This window comes from Anser brachyrhynchus (assembly GCF_964034855.1).
Source record: "Anser brachyrhynchus genome assembly, chromosome: 5".
Taxonomy (NCBI): domain Eukaryota; kingdom Metazoa; phylum Chordata; class Aves; order Anseriformes; family Anatidae; genus Anser; species Anser brachyrhynchus.
Window position 1 is genome coordinate 46336289 of NC_137699.1, and position 23833 is coordinate 46360121.

At 34.6% G+C, this 23833-nt stretch overlaps 2 long non-coding RNA genes across 3 annotated transcripts in view; one reads left to right on the forward strand and one right to left on the reverse strand.

The window, feature by feature from the left end:
* LOC308195750 lies at positions 1-9881 on the reverse strand. Of its 2 annotated transcripts, none has more exons than XR_013951830.1 (3): positions 9101-9881; positions 2400-2525; positions 1-1883 (listed from the first exon to the last, which is right to left on the reverse strand). It is a non-coding gene; the product is annotated as an uncharacterized lncRNA (long non-coding RNA). The 2 variants fall into 2 exon arrangements; XR_013951831.1 differs by having other exon boundaries at positions 9096-9881.
* The window catches only part of LOC308195749, a 26099-nt gene continuing 7222 nt past the window's right edge, over positions 4957-23833 (forward strand). The window contains exons 1-2 of the long non-coding RNA XR_013951829.1: positions 4957-5233; positions 13366-13832. This is a non-coding gene — a long non-coding RNA (uncharacterized lncRNA). The remainder of the gene's footprint in view (positions 5234-13365; positions 13833-23833) is intronic.

A 23833-nucleotide genomic window follows, 5' to 3' on the forward strand; every position in this document is an offset into this window, starting at 1 on the left:
TGAGAACATTTGGGTCCATATAGATAACTCCTCATTATGACATAATAAAATTTAATTAGTATAACTCTTTTTTCTAAATTGCTTGGACTGTATCTAGGGAATCTCTCCAAGAAAGAAATAAAAACCAAATAGACAAAAGCAATCATCAAAATTTGCTTCAGTATTCCAATGCATAAACTACTTTATTCTTAACTGAAGAATTTAGAAGATACATTAGAGACTTCAGCTTGCGCTACAGGCATACAAAGGCAAAAGATCCAAGTTTCTGAGGGAAGATGAGTAAGTGCTTACTTAGTTTTGAATCAATTTTCTATCTGTTTATCAAGAGGAAAGAAAATGAACACAGGTGGATAAACAGTTTTTATTCCAAGTTGGTTCTGTTTTTGTTTGTTTGTTTGTTTTCCTTTTTTTTTTTTTTTCTTTTTGAAGCTTAATTTATATTATTTACTATTTATCAGGCTGTGGTAATTTCAAGGAGAAAATAGAAAGCAAATGTTAATGTAGTATGAGATCTGCTGGAGCAGCAAAGATTTTGTGAAGAAATAAAAATCAAAAATAAGTATATATATTACAGTCATGTTCTTTCTCATGCATTGACTTTAAAGTGACTTTTTCATAAATAAAGAAAGAAATAATATTTTCATCTCCTAAGATTTGGTCCAGCATTGCTTCACATCTTACTAGTGAGCTAATTCATTACTAATGTGTAAGGTAAATAACAATATTTTAATGACATCTTACAGAAGAAGCTTACAGGAGAAGCTTATTCTACATATTTCTAAAAAACTTGAAGCAATCTTTGCATTGTCCTGATTCTTGGCTTGTAGGGAGAAAGAGAGTTTTCAGTCTCTACAAGATGATCAGACCTTCAAGCTATAAGCAACTTTTTCCAGCTGTTCTGTAAATGTAAATGTCAACAAGCTTTTGAATCTAATTCTGCTGCCAGTGAACTCTTATTTCTCTAAGTGAACTTAATTTTCTACACACTTGTGTGTCTGAGAACATTCTCAGCTCTCTGAGCTCTGTACCATGCAGCTGGAGATGGGTCTTCCAGTCTCTCTCCCAGTCTTCGGCCTCGGTGTGAATACATGGAAAAGGAAAGTTTTGTATCAGTAACTTAAAAGATTGGTAAGGATGAAAAGATGGTAAACTACTACCAGCAGTGGTATGAACAAGTAAAAATTTCTCTTTGTCTTATACTTGAACTATACAGCTGTCAGTGTCAAGTCTTCAACTGAGACAGTACAAGACCTCACAAGATCGGATCTAATTTGGAGAAACGTTAGGTCTCGTTCTTAAAGACTCATAGTGCTTTTACGAAAGGCTTATGAGTAAGTAAATTTTGCAGATTTCCCTGCAAAACCAGTGTCAGGTTACTCTTCCAAGTTGTCCATAGGATCTTCATCACTCCAATCAGAAGGTTTTGGGACTTATATTGTGGAGCTCAACAGGAACTGTTGAGACAGAAAGATCAGCAAAAACAAAAATCTCCATGATGGGTCTAGATGCCTGGTTACACTTCCTTCTGTTTCTTTAGTTTGTTTCTGTACTGTTTAGTTTTTCTTGAATATGGGGTATTATGTCAATTAGTATGGAATCTCCTCTCATTGCCTATACTCTAGCTCCACTAATAATTTCAAGCTATGTTACAAATTGTTCAAGTTTCTGCATTTTGTTTCTTTCAATTACTTCAACAAGCATAAATCCCAATGTGTTCGTAGCAACAGATAAGCCAACAAAGAAAGTCATGAAGCATTACCAGAGAAAGCATTTTGTTTTGTTGGTTTATTTCTTACTCTCATACTTTGGTTAATAAAGATAGCCTCTCCAAACATCTCTGGAATTTGGGATATACTCAGGAATCCAGCAGGAAGCCCATTTATCTGTAGAAAAAAGAAAAAATTATATATATATATATATACACACATCTTCAGAGTCCTAAGAGTTTCAGTGACATGTCACGATAGTAAAGAGTGAAAGAAACAGAGAAAAAAGAAGAAAGGCAAGGAACAACCAGCAAGACAGAGCATGTAAAGCTTTAGGTAATACTATTTTACTAGTTTTTACTTCAATCATCTAACGCAACCTGTTTATTCAGTGAATTGCATTGCATCTGCAAACATATTTATTTGTTTGCTTTTAATAACGTTTTATTAGAAAAATATTCTTTGTATTGACATGGGCTAAGGTGTGGCACATGAACCAATTTTCTGTTGTACAGACTATGGGAAATACATATATTATTTTCAGCCCTTACGTTATTGTCACCAGTATCATATTCTTATTGATAGCAAATAAGCACTATGCTTGTATTTGTTGGATTCCCTCTGTATCCTGGTCTTAATCTATCTGAACTATATAAAAGCTATAAAAGGATTTGTCATATTGGGAATTATTACCAGTTTACTGCCAATTATGTATTAGACAGTCCTCAGGTGAGAAGGAAATTCCATCAGGCAGTGTGGCAAGTTGCTGGACTCTTCCTTTTCTAGTAGATGGTGCTTTTGATTTCTTTTGTATTGCCCCTAAAGAAAGTGAAAACAATGACTCTGTAGACAAGAAAAGATATATTATATTGCTGGAATAATTCTTATTCCCTGTGAAATCATTTTCCCAGTCTGCTTAAGTTTGTGTCTCTACTATGCATATGGACAGAAAGGAAGCCTTGAAACAAATCACCAATTCTAGCACTTTTTCTCTGAGCTTATCAAAGGATGCAGATTTGACTTTTGGTGCTCCTGAGTAGTTTATTTTACTCATTGAAAAGTCACAGAATAGATGGAGCTGTAGTACTTGTTAACAGCTTAGGAATAAAGCAGTTTAGAGGAAAGGTGATGCCATTCTGAACACCTGAAGAAAGTTTGTCTCAGACTGCTAGCTATACCCAAAATCACACCAGAGACTCATGGAGCCAGCCTAACCTCCCCAAGCGTTTCAGTGAAATTTTCACATCCAACCCATTTCAAGTGCTACAGCAGTGCAGAGAACATGAATACACTTAAGGATGGAGCATGACCAGACAAATACAGATGTCATTACTCATATTTTGGCATTTGTCACTATGGTGTTTTTGTTGTTGTCGTTGTTGTTGTTGTTGTTTTTCCTAGGCCAGTGGTTTGTTGCTGTTTGTTGTCATCTACCTTGATAGATAGCAACAAGAGCTTGGCTGAAATTAAAGGTCACTACAAAAGGCCCTGGCTCAAAGCTCTGACAAAATCCTTAACTTGGGGAAATGATAAAAAAAATTCAGTCTTCTGGTGAACTCATTTTCCCTTCCCTCAAGTAGTCTCATAGTGGTTCATTAACCAATGTTGGTTTAAGAGGGAGAAAAAAGCTCTAACCAGAAAGCTTAATAGAGAAGAAAAATAATCTTCTGCAACTGAACTATGTCAATAGCCTCTTTCTCTGTGGACTACACTGCTAGGCCTACTGGTTTCCTTTCTCCTCTTGCAATAGCCTTCTTTCACTAATGTTTTTAAGTCTTACAGGTGCTAAGGTCTGAATTCAGTTGTGATATGATGCTATGACTTACATGTTACCTGTTCCTTACTCCATTGACCTGTGCCTACTATCATTGTAAAAAAATCCCACATATCAGAGTGTTTGCTATGTCAGCTCTTGAAAAAGAGTGCATTGCATAGTAAACTGAACAATTTTTCAGCTCAAAAGAGATTAAAATTCTTCGTATGTCCTTACTCACAGGAGACTCTTGCACTGTTTTTTAATATTGTCTTATTTGGGACTTGAATTTAACATAATACTGAAAGCTACTAATTAGGATTAAGGAAACCACTCACCCCAGGAACATTTATGCGGTGTGAGTCTAGATTTCTGTATGTGCTCAAAACTGCAAACTTATCTTTACTCAAAGGTTTAATTGCCTATTTAATAGAAATACGTCTGAAACATGCATAACACATGCAAATATGTTCCCATCCTGCCCTTCTGTCATACCAAATATCAACAGATTTCCCCTCTGAGCTGGTATTTTTGGAGAGTTCTAGAGTTTTTCTTTTGCTGTAGGTGTCAGATACCATGGTTACGTGCTACTTCAGAATATTTAAGCCTAAAATCTTCATGCCAGTATGTGCAAGTATGACAGATCTGTTATCATCAAACTACAAACATATCATAAAAACTGTGGTATTCCTATTTTATTGTGTCTTTGAAGGACTTTTTTTTGCCAGAAGATCACACAGTAAATCTGAGGTGAATCAGTGTGCTGAATCCCAGTTTGTAACACAATAGAAAGTCACTGCAACCACTAAGACATTTGTTTCTCATCTCCCAAGGTAAGGTAAAGAAATTCCTGATTGTTTTTAGAGAATGTAACAAATTAATATGAAAAGAGGCAAAGGCAGATTTTATATAATTTACCTTAGTTTTAAAAAGGGTATAGTTTTCTGAATCTCTGCATATTTGGCATACTGGAGTGGAAAATTTCACTACTGTTGACTCGTTGACTCGCTGTCACATTAATTGCATGGTTGTTCATTTTTGGGTTTAGGCAAGATTATATTACTCACAAGGTTTACTTCAGTTTTGCATATGCCCCTGTAATGAATCAATCCAGTAGCACCAATTTATTCTGTTCAGATATCTGTATCTGTTGAGCTTATCATTTTGATTTGCTCTTTCTGAAAACTCGTAAACTGGTACCTTAGATGCTAGCCTAAGCTCGTGACCACCTTCTAGCTTTCATCACTTTCCCACCATCAGTTGTGTATGTGGCACTGAATCTCTCTACCATCTGAGTGTTTGGTGCCTTTGTAGTATATTTCATTCTTATGCTCTAATTCTTTTATAGAGTTATACCAGAAGTTGAATAATCTCTTTCATTTGTCATAGCGCACACTGGATCATCACTGTATTGTTTGCTCCCATACCTATATAAAATATGTACCTTTATATTTTCCTTTAGATATTGAAAGCTATGGAGCTTTATAAGGTCCTCAACCTGGAGGTTGGGTATGATCCCTTAAGATCAAGAGAGTCAAGAATACAGTCCGTCTGTCAAGTCAGACAACATTGATTTGTGATTGGATCCTCTTTATCTGATCCCCTTAGCTACCTATTTTCTTGAGGATTGTGTTTGTTTTTATTAGTTCATTCCCTATCGATTTTATACATGTGTAACTTTTCTGCAGTCCTTTTCAGCATCAAAGATTCAACAGTTTAAGCAGATGTTTGCGCTAGTAAGACCTTTTCTGGTCCTCAGATGCCATATTGCAAGGTAGGTGAAAGAGAGGTTAGATCTCAGTATCCTTTTCATCTGTCTCCCATCTAATTATCTTGTTTATTTTCCTTTTGTTGTTGTTGTTGTTTCTTTGTTGTTGTTTTTTGTTTTCTCCTAATTTCAACTTCCTAAAGAACGTATTTAACAAAGTTTAAAAAAGAATAAAAATTAAATAAGAATTTTGCTTATTGTTGTTATAGAGCATATTCAAGCAAATGATCCTCACACTCTATGACATTATTTATCATTGTGGTATTTGTATCTATCTCCTTATACATTGCATTCACTTTAAGCACCTTTTTACTGAATATTTTTTAAATATTTTAAATATTTAATATTGAATATTTTTTATTTTTTTAATATTGAAGTCTATTTTAAAACCTATATTAACAGTAATTTATTCCAAATGTCAATGATTATTTTTATTATTGCCAGAAAATTGACACTGGCTAGGAAATTCCTGGGATTTGAAGACACACATCAGTGCAGAATTCTTTAGTGTTGTATCCCATTGTTTATTTTACACCAGTGACATCTGGCCATCATTTATCTAAGAGAATCAAGACATGTCTAAAGTCTACATGGATTCCTGAAGAGTCAATATATTGTGTGGGATGTATGAGCCTGTAGCTGGAGAACCATTTGGAGTAGTCCACAGGGACATGTTAGAGTCTGTAGCAGACGTAAGGCCATCTGCACACCACTGAGTGTTGCATTTTAGAATTCTAAGCTGTTACAGCACTTACTTGCTCTTCTAAATTTGAGAAGTATAATGATGAGCAAAAGTCTTGGTTTAGTTCCTATTTCATTTTATCAAAATGATCTTTTATGATCCTCTATGGAGTCAGTGTCATGCCTGCGTATGTTCCAGCCACTGACCATATTACCATTTAAACTCAAAATACATTCACATCACTTTCTCATTTACTTCATATTAACATATCCATGCCAAATGAGTCTCTGTGCCTTTCTTTATCTGCTCTCAGACACTACTATTTTAGTTAGCTTACATGTAGTGAAGAAACATTTGAAAGCCATAAGCATTTTAAATTCTGTTTTCTAACAATTGAAGTAATTAATTATAATTATAATTCAGACAATTTTTTTCTCCACATTTTTTCACTAAAACCAAACACAGTATTTATTACCTTAGAGAGTTTTTATTTGGAAAATATGTATTACACACGTGTTATGCATGAACATATACTGTGTCAATACACTGCACGCTATCAAGAATATTTAAATTTACTTAATATTTTCTTGTATGTAATAAAGGTCTCCAGTGAAATTAGACCACAGCTAGGCTGGGTACTCTTCTAGTCATGAGGGACAGACTTCATGTTAGAGTCCACAGTTCTATATGAACAAAAAACTGGCAGAAAAATATCCTTCAAAGAAGCTTAATGCTAGCTTTGAATTTGACTGGCATGGGTGGGAAGACTAAACCCATGTGGTCAACAGCTTTCTAAAGCCACTGTGGAATATTGGCTCATCAATACACAAACTGTTCATTGTACACAAACTGTAACAACTCCTGGGCCTTTTATTCTGTTGTTCTATTGATTGTTTTAAAAACAGAGCTTGAGGGAAATGGAAGGGAAAAAACATTTGTTTTTGCAGACAATAAAAATACTTATGTGGATAAAAGAAAACTTCTTCAAAATATTTTCTATTTCTGCTCTGAGATAAAAACAAGATACTTAAAGGATTGTATGAAAATTATGTCTTGGGAAAGGCCAGAGATAAAAGATAACCTGCTTATGACACAAGATAATCAGGTCCAAATCCATTGTGAGTCAAGAGCAGGGGAGCTTGAACCTCAGGTTTCCTATGTTCTTAACATTGGGCTTTTCTGTGAGACTATTTAATTTTTAAGTTTGGTCAGGAACTTCTCTTTTATGTTTATGCATTTTTGTCCACAATTTGAGTTTTGAATAAGAGTCTTTCTCAACAGAAGTCTTATAACCAAAAACAAACAAAACAAAGTAAAATAAACAAACAAAAAAAAAGGCAAGTAAAACAAAAAACAGCTACAAAAAAAAATCAGAATTTATTTAAAGGAGAGCAATAAAGATGGTGATGGATCTAGAGGGCATGAATTTTGAGGAGTAGTTGAGGTACCTGGCTTGATCAGCTTACAGGAAACTGAGGGGTGCCGAGGTGAAAAAAGGTAAAAACTGAAGTGAAACTGTAAGTGAAACTGAAAAGATATTCTATGATTCTGTGATTGGTGATATGAGGAATTTAGAGTATCCTCTATTTCTATTTTTTATCTGGAAAGTTAAACTGAAACACAAAGTAGCTGCATATTGCAACCTGTCTGCCCACTGTTTTTCTTTCTGAAAAATTCTCATCTCTTTGGTCATACAGCAAATTACATGCAGAATATTCCACGTAGCGAAAGTACAGTTAGCATTAACATTATTTCTACTGTGTTTATCAATGCAATAATTACGTAGGTCAGGAAATGTTTATTAATTCAAGAAAATACTATTATGAAAAAAAAATCATTAACGTCACTATAAAAAGGCTTTTTATTTCAGTAAACTGAGGCATGCATAAATCAGGTGCTATTTTGTAATAAAGGCGAGAGAAACAACTGCCAGGACAGCAATGCATTGCCCACTAACCTACACTAAATCTTGAGCCTGAAGAGCCAACTTGGCAAACCTGTTCCCAGTTATACTAAGCATACAATGAGAGGATAACTTTCAGAGTATTCAGCAGTGGAAAAGTATTTCTCAATATTCACCAAAGGAAATAGACCATTTTGAAGCAGGGAATTTGATTTATCAAACATAGCAAAGATGATATAGACAGGATATTTTAGACACCTAATTGTGCAATAATGAATTTCCTTACATAGTGACAGTGAGCTTGGTTGCCCTTACAGAGTTACTCTGAATCATCACATTGATCAGCTCAGAGGGAGCTGCTGGAATATGTATTTGCAAACAGATTTTGTGACGGTGTGACAAAAATTTTCCTGGCCTGTGTGAAAGTTCTTTTGGATTTTGAAACAATGCAGGCATTTTCTGAGTAAAAATCAGTGTTCAAAAGGTTTGATTTTGGTGAAATGCCAGTTCCATACTGATCTTTCAGCAGCAAGCAGGGAAGTGAGTTTAAAAGTGAGCATTTGAGCAAAATCTAGTCAGCTTTTAAACTGGACAGATTTCTTCCTTTCAGTGGCCACCTGGTCATTGCTGTTACACCAAATTAGGGCTATTGTTTGGCTGGATGCTGATTAATATTTTGAATGATTAAATAATCAACATTCTAAATGATCAGTTAATCACAAAAGGATGAAAATAAATGGCATACTTAAACTATACTTTATCACAGCTTGGAGACCCAGCCTGTCCTCAGAGTTCCTATAACAGAAAAGTGACTACTAGAATTAAATCAATGCCATAAGTCATTGGTCAACACTTGCCCTTTACAGGAGAGAGATTTTTCTTGAAGAAAATAGAGATATTCTTGAGACTCCTCCAGTAGACAAACCAGATTAATAATAAATGTATTCTCAAATAAGCAGATGTTCAAATATCAGATTACTTTCAGTAAAAAAAAAAAAAAATCACATATTTTTACCTGTCTTGATGTTTCTACAAGCCTCCAAAAAATTAATGAGAACATAACATGTGATATATATCATATACAGACTACTGTGGAAAATTTGGATACAGGGAGAGAGATAATGAGCTATAAATGGGTCATGCATATGAAAATATATATATTCAGTATGCAATAAATACAGTCTGACTACATACATAAGATAAATCAAAACTCAATCTAAAGAACATGCACAAATTTCAAATTTGATTTTAAAGAACAAGTTGCAAGCCTTATCAGAAGTCACCTTACTGTAACATAGATCTGAGATGTGGAAGGTCCTCATTTTGTGATCTCTTCCCAAACTCATCTCACTTTTTCCCTCTGGATTTCAGACAGAAAACTGTGATCCCATCTACTACTTGACCACCTCTTTATAACTTCGAACCCTTTTTTTTTTTTTTTTTTTTTGTAGCCGGTGTAGCCACATCACTCATGAACAATTTGACATCAAATAGAAACAATGCATTAATTCAGTAATACAAGAGCTACTTTAAACTTTCATCTTTTCTCCTTAATGGTGATCTCTTGAGGAATGTAGGACGAATTTTCTACTTCAAAGATGACAGTCATGAAAGAAGGGGATAGATCTTCCTTAGAAATAAAGATAAGCCCTTGTAACTCATATACAGTTGGAGATATGGTTAAAAATGGTTAAAAAAAGAGCCAAAATCTTCTAAACAATTGAAAAGACACATTTCTTTCAAGTAGAGCTTCTAAAAGATATATTTTCCAGTTTTAAATAAAATTAAATAACTAAAAAGGAAAGATACTGAGAAGAACAAAAATAAGCAAATACAGTAAGAAATGGAAAATTAAGCAAATAAAAGTTGATCTGTTAAATCCCAGGACCTTGGTATGGAACATTGTATATTTATTTTTAGTTCCTGTGAGGCATTCTGGTGCCACAGAAACATGATTCATTTAAATGTGAATATATAGCTAAATAGGAAAAACACTTCGCGGATGAAATCACAGGAAACAATCTTTAGTGATAAATCCTCCCTCCTCAATAAAATTTTTCTGCAGTCAAATGAAAGAACCTGGCAAGGTGAACTTCAATGAGATAGTATGTGCATACAGAACAATTAGACTATAAGAAATACTATCCAGGGGAACCAACTAGAATTATAGGTGCACACTGGTGGCAAGACAACAAAGAGAGAGATATCACCAACAGTAAGTATGAATAAAAATAAAATAATTTGGGACAAATATGGACCTGATGCAACAAAAAGAAACAATTCAGATAATACCACTATCAAGTAACATTTGGCTGAATTTACGCCATCTATGATTCTGTCACAAAAGCACGAACCCTCAGTTTGATGGATTTGGTTATACTAGAATAAGGTTTGCTACAGTATTATTTGTTAAGAAAATAATATATTGAATCATAGGGAACTGTGAATCAGCGATGTTGGTCAGTTTTGCTTTATTAAATCATTAAAGATCCCTTCTTATTCTCCTTTTGCTTTTCTTAACACATTTTTTAATAGTATGTCTTAGTTGATATTCACCTTTCCTATTGTCTTCTGTTTGGTATTAAGGTCAAGTTCCATTTCTAATTGGTTGTACAGCTGCATTCAATTCATTATATTTTCCAAAAGAGTCCTTGGGCCCTTTTTCCCGTGCTGACTCTTCTACATAGGAAGAAGTCACTGTGTATTTCTGCAAATCTATCTGATTCCAACACTAAGATCTTTATTCTGCCTTTTTTTTTTTTTTTTTTTTTTTTTGTCCCGGTGCTTTGACAATGAAAACAAAAAGATAGTATTTCAACTGTTATGGCACCTGTCTTCCACACTGTTATATCACATAGATTTGGCCATGTCTTTCTTTTCATATACACACAGATATTTTCTTGCTTCCTAGATTGTAAACTGAACAGGGCAGAAATATCTTCTTATTCAGTGTATTGTAAACTATCTGCCACAGTGGAGATGTGATTAGGATACTTGTGCTAGTAAAACAACTTATGTTGTTGAAAAGATCAGTATTAGTTTTTTTATTATTTTTTTGCTATCTGTCATTGATTATCAGAATCATAGTTAGTCACTGAAGTACAATAAGAAAAGAAATTTAACTATGTATGTCTATAGGATTTCAGCTATTTAAAATCATGTTCAGGAGGACTATCGTAATTCTCTCTCTCTCTCATTTTTTTTTTTCTTTTTTTTATGACTTTGGCAGTATTTACATCCTAAGATCTGTTTCTACAAGTAAAATTTCCATATTGTAGGAATCCTCATGCACCTGCCTTTATAGAAACCTTAAATTTAGCATAACGTAGGACCAAATTAACTACATCAATGTAACTGAGCCACCAGACGGCTAAGGATTAGAAATGATTTAATGTGATGGAAGCATGGACATCCACATCCCATGCTTTCCTGAGAAAGTATCTCAAGTCCAATTCAGACTATTTTTTTTTTCAAATCAAGTTATTTCTTGTTCTGTATATCAGCTTCTAGTTTAGATTTCTTTGTTAGTTTGGATTTTATTTGAACATTTCTTGTCTTTTTTTTGTTCTGCATTGTCCTCCAACTACAAGGCCATCTGTTCCATTGGCAGATGCATTTAAATTCTGTAATTGTCATTCTTAGCATAGTGCAAACCATACACAATTCAAAGGACAAGGCATGCTATATTTGTAAGTTGGCCAAATTGCTTGACAAAACATTAACAGCAACAATATTTGATTTTCTGACTATTTAGGATGTGCATCTGTGTCACAAGGATTATAAAAGAGGATTTTTATGGAACTGCTAACTGCTGTGTCCCTCTGACATATATTTGCCAATTGTTCATGAGATGAGATGAGTTACTTCTGTCTTTTGTAATCTTAGGGTTACATTTTGGATTATTCTGGAGTAAGGGCAAGTTGTTATCAGTCAAACGTGACAGAATATTTACTTATAAATCTAAACCCTTGTACATATGCACAATCAAAGGCAATGTAAATTTTATCTTTTTGTCCATTTGTCCATAACTCAGCTAAAGGATGCAAGCTCTTCCCTGTAAAAAGAAAAAAAAAAAAAAAAAGCATACAAGTTACCCTGAAAAGAAAGGCAAGAAAATTATACAGTGAAAAGACTGAATCCTTTCTCTTCATTTTAATTCTATGGAAAAGCTAAAACCTGGAGGTGGTAGTAAAATAGAGGCTCACACAAAGTATAGATCTGACAATAGTAGAGCATTAGACTTCTTTGAGGATTCCCTTCTTAACAGGATGACCCTTGGGTACAGAGATGTCTACTACCTTTTCAGTGTCTTTTTCTTCATATTTAAAAAATGAAAGTTCTATTAAGCAGAAAATCTGCCTACAATGGAGATTTTACATCTTCTTTTGAGGGAAAATCACCCAGATTTTTGGTACTTACAAGAGCCTCTCACTACGTTGCAATCACTGCAATTTCTGAGACAACTAAGTATATCTCTGGAATACAGACAAAAATGATATAACAATATATTTGGCAAATCTCAGTTACATTGTGGAGCTTCATAAGATATAAGCAGCAGTATGCTCTCATTTTATCCTGTAACTCCTTTTCCTCATATATCTTGATTTTTCATTTCTTGCATTTTAATAAGTGAGTGAATTTAAAATACATAAAGATGTTAAGAAGATATAACATTCTGGTGGCTGAAATTAGTACTTATAATCTCTTGGGAAGTACATTTGCACCTTAGATATGGGATGGGATGATGGGATTACTGCTAAACTGGAGAGCTTTTCAAAACCCTGATGCAAAACCTAATACTGTTAATAGAAGAAATCTTAGTGATTTCAACGATCTTTGTTTCAGTTCCTCAGAGAATACCTGTTTGCTTTCATATGAGACCCTTGGGGACCTAGAAGCTGTTTCATGTCAATTACCTGTATTTCCAGATGCTGATTTGCTGGTCTAACTAACAAATAAATTATTTTTATTATTTATATTATTTTTTATTTTTTTATTTTTATTATTATTATAATAAAAATTTTCATTTTTACCATCCTGATCGCCATCACATGAAATGTGTAAATTGTTACAAATAATGGTTTTATAGAATGTTCTTCTCCACAGTTTAAGCATATAAAGCATGAATGTTACAAGGGTGACATTTAGTAAGCTCCGTTCAACTATGTCAGTTTTATCTGTCTGCAAACTGAATGAAGGATTGGGTGCTCACCTCACAGCTAGTCCGAAGGTCAACAATTCTTCTAAAGGCTGGCTAGCTCATGCTATTCCAAAGCAACCAATTTTAAAGTTATTATGAAATATTTCTTGCTTTTTAATTCTTCTGCGTTTTAAACCCTAGCCAGTATAAATCTTCAGGCTGATGTACATTAAATGGGAAAGACGATGGTAGTGAATACAGGGGTAACTCTTTCAGAAGCTGCTGTCATTTCTTTGTTTGTTCACACCTTCCAATAATAGTAAGACATTGCCATACTGCAACATTTACAGGACAGCAAGACCACAGCAATTATTTAAAGGCACGTCAGTTATAACTCTTTCTTCTTTCTGTAGTGATAACAGGAGTTTGAGAATGTATAAACACCTTTGAGCAAGGATACTCAAGTCATCAAATAAGAATATGCACCTTTGGTGGAGAAATATAATAAAAGAGGAGAAGACAGACAGTAAATTACTGTCTTTGGGAATCCATTCAGGGAAGCTTTCAGAAAATAACACTGTAAATGAACTCAGCTGTTGCTGCAAACATCAATCTCTGCGAAAGCTTTGTAGAAGAATGTTAACAACCACCTGGTGCCACCCTGCTGGTTAAACAAACAGAGCATTGGGGGAAAAAAGCACAAAATCTAGTGGTGCTTGTTTAACTTCCATTTCTTTTTCCCATTGACATTGAAGCCTCCCTGCAGTCAACTTTGCTTTTAGCAGACAGATTACACCATTGTCCTTGATTCCAGGTCAGCGTGTGCCGATTTATCTGAGTACCTCATCTGTGAGAAGAACCATTATTAAAAGCTTCTGGGGTAGGAACAGATCATTTCTCCTATTAAAAGTTTTGTTTGTTCCAAAGTTTGAATGAAATGTTTTCATGAGTTTTGCTTGAGGACACATCTTACTCGCTGAAGCTGCTGGGAGTTGTTTCTTCTGCGTATGCATCTCCAAGTAAGTGACAGACAGCTTATAATATCACCTCCACTACAAAGACATGGTTGGAAACAAAAATAAGCTTATTATGCCAGATGAAATCAATTCCTCCGTTCTTGTCATTGCCTGACGATATACAGTCCACATTAAAATCAGAGTGGTAAGAGCAAAAATGGTTTCTGATACGGATAAATAGCAGATTGGTCACCTGGGAAATGGTGATCAGCAGACCTGCAACATTTCACAGAGTCAGTGGTGAGCCTGACTGAGGCATAGTAAATCCATCTGACAAAAAAAATTGTTCAAGACTTCAGACTAGTCAGCAACTTTTGGGTAGTTTTTGCTGCCTTTCAGTTAGTCATAAATTAAGATAAGAAAAGCACCTAAAAGGCTGAGCACATATCTTAAGTTTTTTAAAAATTATTTTCTTAAATACTTCTTAGATTTCTGGATTTGGACAGTAGAAGTTTTTTGGGGGTGTAACATTTTGTACCAAAATATCTTCAAATTATAATTATGACATGAGTAGGTGGATACCCATAATTCTATGAAGATAAAAAAAAAAAACAAAAAAAAAACATTGCTCCAGAACCTTTGTTTGAAAGAGTATCAGATTCATACTGCAATATTTTTGTCTTTTACAACATTACGAGAAGTGTAATGTTAACTCACTATTGACAGAAGCAAACAAAGGTAATGACAGTATAGTGTATTACTATGTAAGGAAACCAACACAATAATAATATCAACAAAATATATTTTTTAAACATAATGGATCACAAAGAACAATTTATCTGTGCATTTTGTAAAGTATAATTTAATTTTCACAACTAATATTCACATTGCAAGGAGTGATGAAGGTTATTATTAAAAAAAAAACCTTAGTGGTGGACTATGTCACCGTTGTTTCTGCCCTAAGTACTTCTTTTGAAAGAGGCTATTCATTTTATGTACACAAGTTACAAAATGTATGGATTAGTAAAATAAAAAAATAATATTATTTTGCTGTATACGCTTTTTAGAACGTTCAGCTCTTTTCCCTAAATGAGCTAATAATTAATCTGTATTGATCATAAAACCAAGTTCAGTTAATGTATTAACAGGCTTTGTAATGGTGATTTTGCCATCAAAGTGCATTAGGTGAAACATTACTGTCAGTAATGGAAGTAGGTATTAAGATAACCAGTGCCTTTTACAATGTAAAATTGTAGTTTGATTCGTCACTAACTGTTACGTAGAGACTTTAGTTGTCAGTGGTATGGAATGGAATGTGAAGAATTTGAGTTATATCTGCTAGTAATGAGTCCAAAATCTGCCTAGAAACTGAGGCAAGAGACCTCTGGTCAAGGTTCATGGCCTTCTTGAACGAATAGACAAACATGAAAAAACATAAGATGAGGGTGAGTTCTCCCATAATTCACTGAGTAGAAAACATCAGTCTGTCTGAATGGCTATGACTGCACTAAACTATCCATGGAAGAGACTACACAGGCAATAATACAGCATGTGGGCTTTCAGTTCTGTGGGGCTTAGTATGAGACTGGTTTATGTCAAGAACAGAACCTCATGGCTTTAATTAATTGCCAGGTGTTCACAGCACTACCATGTACTGTCGTGCAGTTCCATTAAAGGAAAACTTTAAAGCATCTGCAGAGCCATGGAGAGAAAAGTGCACAGCACCTGCCCACACTTGTTCTTTTCAGAATGACACAAAACCTACATTGAACTCATGAAAAGCTATAAAAGGCATGTTTATAGGGATTGCATGTTGCTTCAGAAATCTGTAACAGTATTGAGACACAAAACTCATTCTCTGTTGCCTTATGTGTTTTGTGTCTCTGTGCCTAGAAGAAGAAAGCAAAGGTATGCGTTGCTGTTCGTTTTCAAATTAGTGACTGAAATCTATATTACCAGAGAAGTTAGAAAGCTTTAATAAAAGCTATAGTTCTCTATTGTAGTCTGTTCAGTCTTGATGCCTCAAAAGACCCACTGAATTAATTGTTGGAGACAAGCATATATAATAAGAAATACAAACCATATTGTTATGTTTTTGATTGTTTCAATTTGAATAGGAGTAGACAATAATATAAGTAATGATAGCATTAGTAGTGGTAGAGAAATAAATGACAAAACAGTTAGAAAGAGTAGCTGGCTGTAACCTGCAATTGTTCACACTTGGTGACAAAATTTCAAAGTTGGGCGTTTAACCTTGTGGTAAGAAAAAAAGAAAAAAAAATTCAAAAAGAATTCAAAAGCAAATTTCCCAAACCCCCAAATCCGTAGATCTGTGAGGGACATTTCTGGAAGCCAAGAAAAGAAAAATCAAACAATAACACAGTGTTGTGGACACTGCATAGTTTTATGAATGATCCTAAATTGCACAGCTTTTGTAGAGATCTTGGAACGTGAACAAAGATATGAGCTGAATTGTAATGGAAAAACCCTCATGACCTATATGAAAAAGGGTGGTGCAATACTGTTAGCTTCTGCTGTGAATTCAGAATACTTTGGAAATATCATCTGGGCTATTTTGGCCCTGCACATGTTACTAAGAACAGAATCTGTTTGCTCAGATACAGCTTTTGGATTTCGAAAGCTTTAAGACCTAAAAGCAGTGTTTAAAAATCCCATTGTTGAAATGAGTTTGAACTTTTCTGCTTTATGAGAAAATTTGAAGTTAGTAGAAATCACAGAATAGAATAAAATCAAACTTTCACTCCATCCTTAATAGATATAAGGGTCATACAATCATCTGGGCTAAGGATAAGTCTACATAACATAAAGTTAAGGTTTCCCTCTGAAGTACCAGGAGTGCTAGCACAGGGGTTAAACTGGTTCTAGATCATAGACAGCCACACTGTCCTATCAATGCCCATTGACCTTCCTTGAGGCGAGTGCAGTAAGAGAATTCTGTCTCACGAGACAAACACAAAATATAAATATCTTCCTGTTCTATAGTGACTAGGGATTTTACCAATCTTTCTTTGCATCTTCAGCTCTACAACTACCAACTGTTTTCCTCTGAAGTCATCTAATAAACTGACATATGTAACCATAAATAAATTGCTCTTGATTTATAGATATTTTGCAGCTTGCTACTCTTATTTCAGGCTTTAGGAAGGACTTGTATTCTTAAAAGTTTATCTGCTTTTTCCAATTATATGTAGATGTTCTACTGCTTTTCCTTGCAAACCTTTCCAGAACTACTCACATAATCTGATACTCCAAGGGGCTAGCAGAGAAGGATCAATGACAGAAGTGATAGGGTGGGGAAGGCTGTCAGGCAGAAGATCCTCATTACATTTGGTAATGTAGAGAGGAAATAAATTGATGAAGTTTTCTTAAGAGGGACAGTGGACAAAGTAGTTAACATTTGCAAATATTTTTGGGGATAGCACACTTAAGGAATGAAACTATGCAATAAATCAGGCTGCTGTTATTGAACTTGGATCTTGCTTATTACAGATATGAAAAACAGTATATGATAACATTAATAAAAATAAAAGTTTTCAAAACAGCAAGGGAATTCCTGTTTCTAACAGAGAGTGCCTATGTCAAGCTAGGCAAATGATCCAGTTTTTAAACCAAAACTTCTGAGGGAGGGTCCCTAACTATATACTTGTTGTTTTTAGGTTTTACTTGTTCCTTTTTCATGCTAATAAAATTAGCCTGATCTGCCTTTTGAAAATACCTGCTAATAAGTATACTCAAAAAAGGGAAAAATGACATCACATGTATGCCAGGTAGCATTTGAAATTGGTCTGTCCCTCAATTACTCTGAATAATGAGTGTGTTGTAAAGGAAAATTAATTTCTGCAAAGTATTTACATATTGTAGAAAATAAATAATCCTGTCTTCTGAGTGTGCTGAATAATCATGCAGAATAAAAGCATCATTCATTTTGAACACTAAGAACAAAACAATATAGTCAATGGCTGTTAAGAAGCATCATCTCTTCTGTGCACTGAGACAGGAAGCTTTCTCACTTTTACAGCTCACCATACAATTCTGTATGGAATGCATGTATAAAAGTCATATTAAAGATGGCAGAAGCAATCTTATTTGTGGAGCATGACAGATTTTGTATTCCATATTTTTAGTTTTCTTTTAATTAATTCTATGCCTAATTTTACAAGTTCTAAAGGATTTGTTTTACGCTTTTTTCCATTCAGAGTTGCTGTTTTGTGTTGTGGTTTAACTCTGGCATGCAGATCGCTCACTCTCACCAGGTAGGAAGGGGGATGGAATCAGAAAGTTAAAAGTGAGAGAACTCATGGGCTGAGATGAGGCCATTTTATTAGGTAAAGCAAAAGCTGTGTGAACAAACAAAGCACACCAAGGAATTATTTCACCGCTTCCTGTCAATAGGCAGGTGCTCAGACACTCCCAGGAAAGCAGGGCTCATCACACTAATTGCTTCTTGGGAAGACAAATGCCCTCAACCTATTTATTCCATTCAAAAAGGATAACTCAGATACTGAACCCATTAAAAGACCATTTTAACAACACTTCCCATTGGTCATAATGTTTAAATAGCAATTAAAATCTAAGACCTGAAAAATTTTTATTTTTTTATATATATATTTTTTCACCAATGATTATACAGATAAATACAAAGATTTTTGTCTCTAGATCATGTTTTAGCTGGATACTTGTATAATCTCAGCTAGTGTATCTGTAGGCATGAGGACAGGAGTGTGTAATACATTAGGTATAGATCTTCTACATTTTCTTTAATAAAGACAGAATGTCACTGTTTAATAATATTTAGTGCTGCTAATATTTAAACACTGTATATATATAAATAGAAGCTCTCACATATTTTGTAAGCTTTTAGTTTCTTGTGAGGAAAAATGCGTTGCTGAGGGCAGGGCTTAGGAACCAGAAACAAATATGCAATAGCTTGTCCTACAAAAATCGTGTGCTCTCTAGCATTAAAGACTGACATAGTCAGTAAATATTAAAGACAACATTAGCTGGCTTTTTTATTTGTGTTAAATATATTTGATTACATCTTTGAGACTACAACAAGACAAATCATAAATCTACAACTATGTGGAAAGGAAAGGAAAGGAAATATAAACAGCTACATTCTACAGACAGAATTATGGCCATCTAGACAGCACATAGTTGAATGGTAAAGTTATGTATAGGTTGATTGTTTTTACTGGAGAGAAAAAGTTACCTTTATTTGGGCCATTCATAAACCTTCCTTTCAGATCAGGAATGAGTAGTGTATATATTCCTCACCTACTTTTCATCTCTATAGTTATCACAGACATAAACTGGGACACTATTCACTATACTGAAAAGAAAGCAGGCAAAAACAACAACAAAAACTAGGAAGCATTACAGTTCATTACAGTCTGACACTGTGTCAGAATTTAACTGTCTGTGGTCTACCACAGTTTGCTTTCAGTTGTCAGAAGACAGAACAGTGGAGCTAACTTTTTCCAAACAAAATGTCAATGCATAGATAAAATAGACATAACATATGCCAGTTGCAAGAAAAATTAGGCTGAGGGTTTCCAATACTAGAAGAGGAGAAAAAAATCCAGATAAAGTGGCATAAAGAGCCACCTAGCTATAAATGAAGCTTCAGGCATTCCTCTTTTCTTCCTTTACTCATATTTCTTCCTTTTTGATCACATTGCTGTAGATTTTGTCAGCAAAGCTCTCTTTTGGATTCATTTCCATTCTCTTTGATCTTCTTAATCAATGGTTTACACAGATTATGTTTACCTATTGCCACACTGAATCCAAATGAACTAGTTCAGCTGAAGATCTTTTCTCAATCAATAGGAATGTCCATGGCCATATACCACAGTCATGGGAAGACAGAAAACTGTATAAGACTGTAAAGATCTGCCAGAGCCCCAAGAATCACCTTTTAATAGCTAGAAATGGTGAACTGGGGCTAAATGGCTTCTGTGAACAAATATTCAGCATTTTCTAAAACAGCAAAAGTTATTTATGAATGTAAATTATCGTTGTTATTTATAATAATATTTTAAATTCTGAAAACAGATTCTTATTAGTTGGAGCTTTAATAAAGTTATGAACCTTCTATACAATGCTGATGAGAAGACAGAACCATTCCACTTACTGTACAAGCTGTTGAAGCACACTTAAATCTTTAACTGCTTAACTGTTGCTTAACTCTCATTCTTCTCAAGTTATAAGAGTGTTTAATCATTCTTTTATGCAGTCTTTTGCTTTATGAAGCATTGGGCATCTGAGGGGAAATTGTGATTTTAGTAAAAAGAAAACGACTGAGCAAGAACTACTTTCATAGATCAGCTAACAGGAGGGCAGGGAAAGAAAAAAAAAAGTGACTTTTTTGCAGTGATAAAATTCAAGTAGCATTGCTAGTGTTTCCATTCAAAATATATCTATTTATTCTGAATTTAAACAGCAGACTTGAAGGAAAATTTTCTACGTGTTTGACCGTCTCCTTCACTTTCAAATTCACTTTGAATTTTGATACATACTTTAGAAACTTAGTAAAGCAGCTGCACCATAAGCATGCCCATGTAAACACTGGAGGCTTCCTTATGAGCACTGCCAACAGGAAGGAGATGTTATCTTAAAAGAACAGATGTCAGGGGACAAAATCACTCAGCTTTAGAAACTGCTACTTCATTGCTGACTTAACCAACAGTCTTAAATGCAATGAATTTGGTCTCAGGAGTCAAGATGGAAATCACATTCTGGAGCAGAAGACAGTACTTCCTTCTGTCATCTTCAGATTAAACTGTAGATAGAATGTTTAGAGTGTCTGAGCTCGTATAATGTGACTACACAGACAGAGTATTTTTAAAAATACGGAAGCCAATGTAACCTACAGATTTAGGTAGACATAATGCTATGTAGTTAAGAAACTTCATTAAACATGGGTGTCTTAATGTACTTTCATAGCAGATATGATAAGAATGGCAGAACATTAGTTTGGATCATGCATCAAGAGCTAGAAAACTTGGGAACAGATTCTAAGTCAGTATAAAGACACTTAGTTCTAAAGTAAATGTGAAGGAAATTATCTTAGGCAATTTACACCACCTCAGAATTTGAATCTTGAACTATTAGTACCATCATTCCAAAACAGGAGTGCAATTCTGAGACAGACTAAGCACAATGTCATTGCTAGCCTGGAGGAGTATTGAGTACAGTACAGCATGGAGACAGAGCTTCAAGGTGGCATTTTGTCCTCACCTTCTCTTTTCTGTTATGATATAAGCAGGATATAAGCTCATCATTTCACAAAGAGTATGAATACTCCACATGTCTTCAGAAAATTATAGCACATAATTGTCTCATGAATGCAATGCAATCTTGCATATGAAAAGAGAATAAAGGGTGCTCAGACTCAACCACTCCGGTTATGAGCAATTTTGTCAGGAACAACAAATGACACTGGCAGTTCACAGCCCTAAAATCTGTCTATACCATGACTTTGCACTTGCTTTTCAAACATAAATACTGGAGGTGGTCTGTGGTTCAAGATATGTTTACAGGCCCACGTTCAAGAGATACCAGGTTGATTAAGAAAATCTTTTGACAGTTTGTGGTTTTAAAAGTGTTTCTCTGCTACACTTATTTCTTGATAGAGATAACAACATTAGATCATTTCATACTGCTAGATGCTGATTGGAGCATGATTTCCAAGCCTTCTATTTTTCTACTGATACTTCAGCAGTTACAGTTTTATGGCTTTTAACTCTTATTCACCTCCCAATACTGCAAATTGTCTGATCATTTTGATAGAGTATTTTTGGCCTTTGTATAGATCAAAATAATGATATGCTTATGCTAATACCTAAAGGTGCTTAGTCTCTCGAGTGACTTGAATGATGAGCAGGTCATCTCTTCAACCTAATAATCTCTGAATCTATATCTCTTCCATATTAGATGCTGGAAAATGTTTTCTAGCTCTGTGCTGTGTTTTTATTCATGTTTTCCTCAGAACATGAGGCTGTCCTTATGTTATCTGTATGCTTTTGACATCCCATTCCTAGTTGTCCCTTTCTAAAGGCTCTGCAATATCCCTACATCTTATTACCTGAAATACGTACATCATGCTGTCCCTTACCATATAGTAGTAGCATATTGCTTACACTATGTATGAATGGTTCGAGTCTATGCCATGAGGTATCAGATCATAAAAACTTCATTATGTCTATAGAAAGCAGTTTAACTTGTCCTGGATAAAAGGTCTGTCTCCATGACATGTGACATATACATTTTTGTTGAATACTGGTAGAATTTCAGTTATATATATATATATACATATATATATATATATAGCTCTGTATATATATGTATAGAGCTCCATCATCTAACAGACAGAAAACATGACTTGGATTTTCATTACATTTTTGTAACCGTTGTTGATACTTCTCCCATTTAACAAGTCTAGCACAGTTTTTAGATCATCATCATTCCTCTTCTCTGAGTTTATCTGTATTCCATGTCACCACGCAAATTCAATGCAAAACCAAATGTTAGATGAGTCTTCAAAAGTTTCCCTTTAAAATGGGGAGAAGTATACCTTTGATGATTTATTAACACACACATTTATAGATTGCGTCTGTGTTACAGTTTGTTCATTATGTTCTGTGTTAAGGATTCTGTGCCAGTACCTATGTCCTGTCGGCAAAATGAATTTTGTAGATGGGATGCAATTGCCATCCTTGCTACATTTGTCTCCATGCTGAGATAAAACCTCAAGGAAATGACTAGGGAAATTCTTGCACATAACACTGTGGTAGTTTAAATTCTCTTCTGCTAAATCAAAATCCTTGAATTGAAAGATGGCTGTCATCCAAAACAAGCTATTGATAAAATCTGACTCTCTGGGGTGATAACTAAACAGTAAATTGCTTAATAAGGGATTTTAATCATTTGACCATTTAAAGGTAACATGATAATTTAAAAGAAAATATTTTTCTTTTCATTCCAAAAGGGCAGGAACCAGACTCAAAGCATGTCAGGAATATTCTCTGAGTTGTAAAACTTAGTGATTTAAGAAAGAAATCAGAAAGTGCTAGGGAGAAGCTTTAAATAAAAATGAATATTCTGACTTGGTCCCAGACAACTTCTGTATAGTGAGGGAACAGAAACAGAAGAAATCATGCAAGAGCATATTATTTCATCTATATTATATCATCTACACAATTACCTTCCAGGGTGCTTTATCATGCAAGGGTAATAGTGCAAGTCCACTGCTCCAGCCTACCCAAAACAAGATCAGAGGGAACCTGGGGAATCTTCATTGTTTGGTTTTGTGTAACAGTATCTGGTAAGAACCTGCTTTTCCATTCTGCAATGGCTGTACCAAGGCTGTTGAAATTCTGTCAAAATGAATAGAGACTACCTTGAAAAAGGTAAAATTATGTAGTGAAAGAAATACCTTCCTCCAAGAGTCTGAAAGCTTGCAAGAGCTGTTTCTACCTTTGTTTCTACCTTTGCAGTCAAACTGTAATCCCCAGATGAGGAACAGGGAAGAAATATGGGAAGGAAAGAATGAGACAGGGAACTAATGTGAAATAGCTTCATCTGTATGTGGACTGGTGTCCACCCTGTCTCCTGTCTCCATGAACAGGTGAAAACTTCTGTTCCAAGACATGGAGATACCCAGCCAATAAAAAGAACTAATCAATTACCAACTATATCCTTATGACAGGTAGAAGTTTGACTCTAATATAATTTTTCATACCAGTGGGGAAATTAACTTGGAGCATATATATTACTGTAGTGTTTAGTAAGAAATACTATTCTGTCAACAGTTACATATAGAGGTGTTGGTCAGGAATCAAGGTCTGACTAAACTTAAAGAAAATATTTAACCCAAATAACATAACAATTGCATATATATAATGAA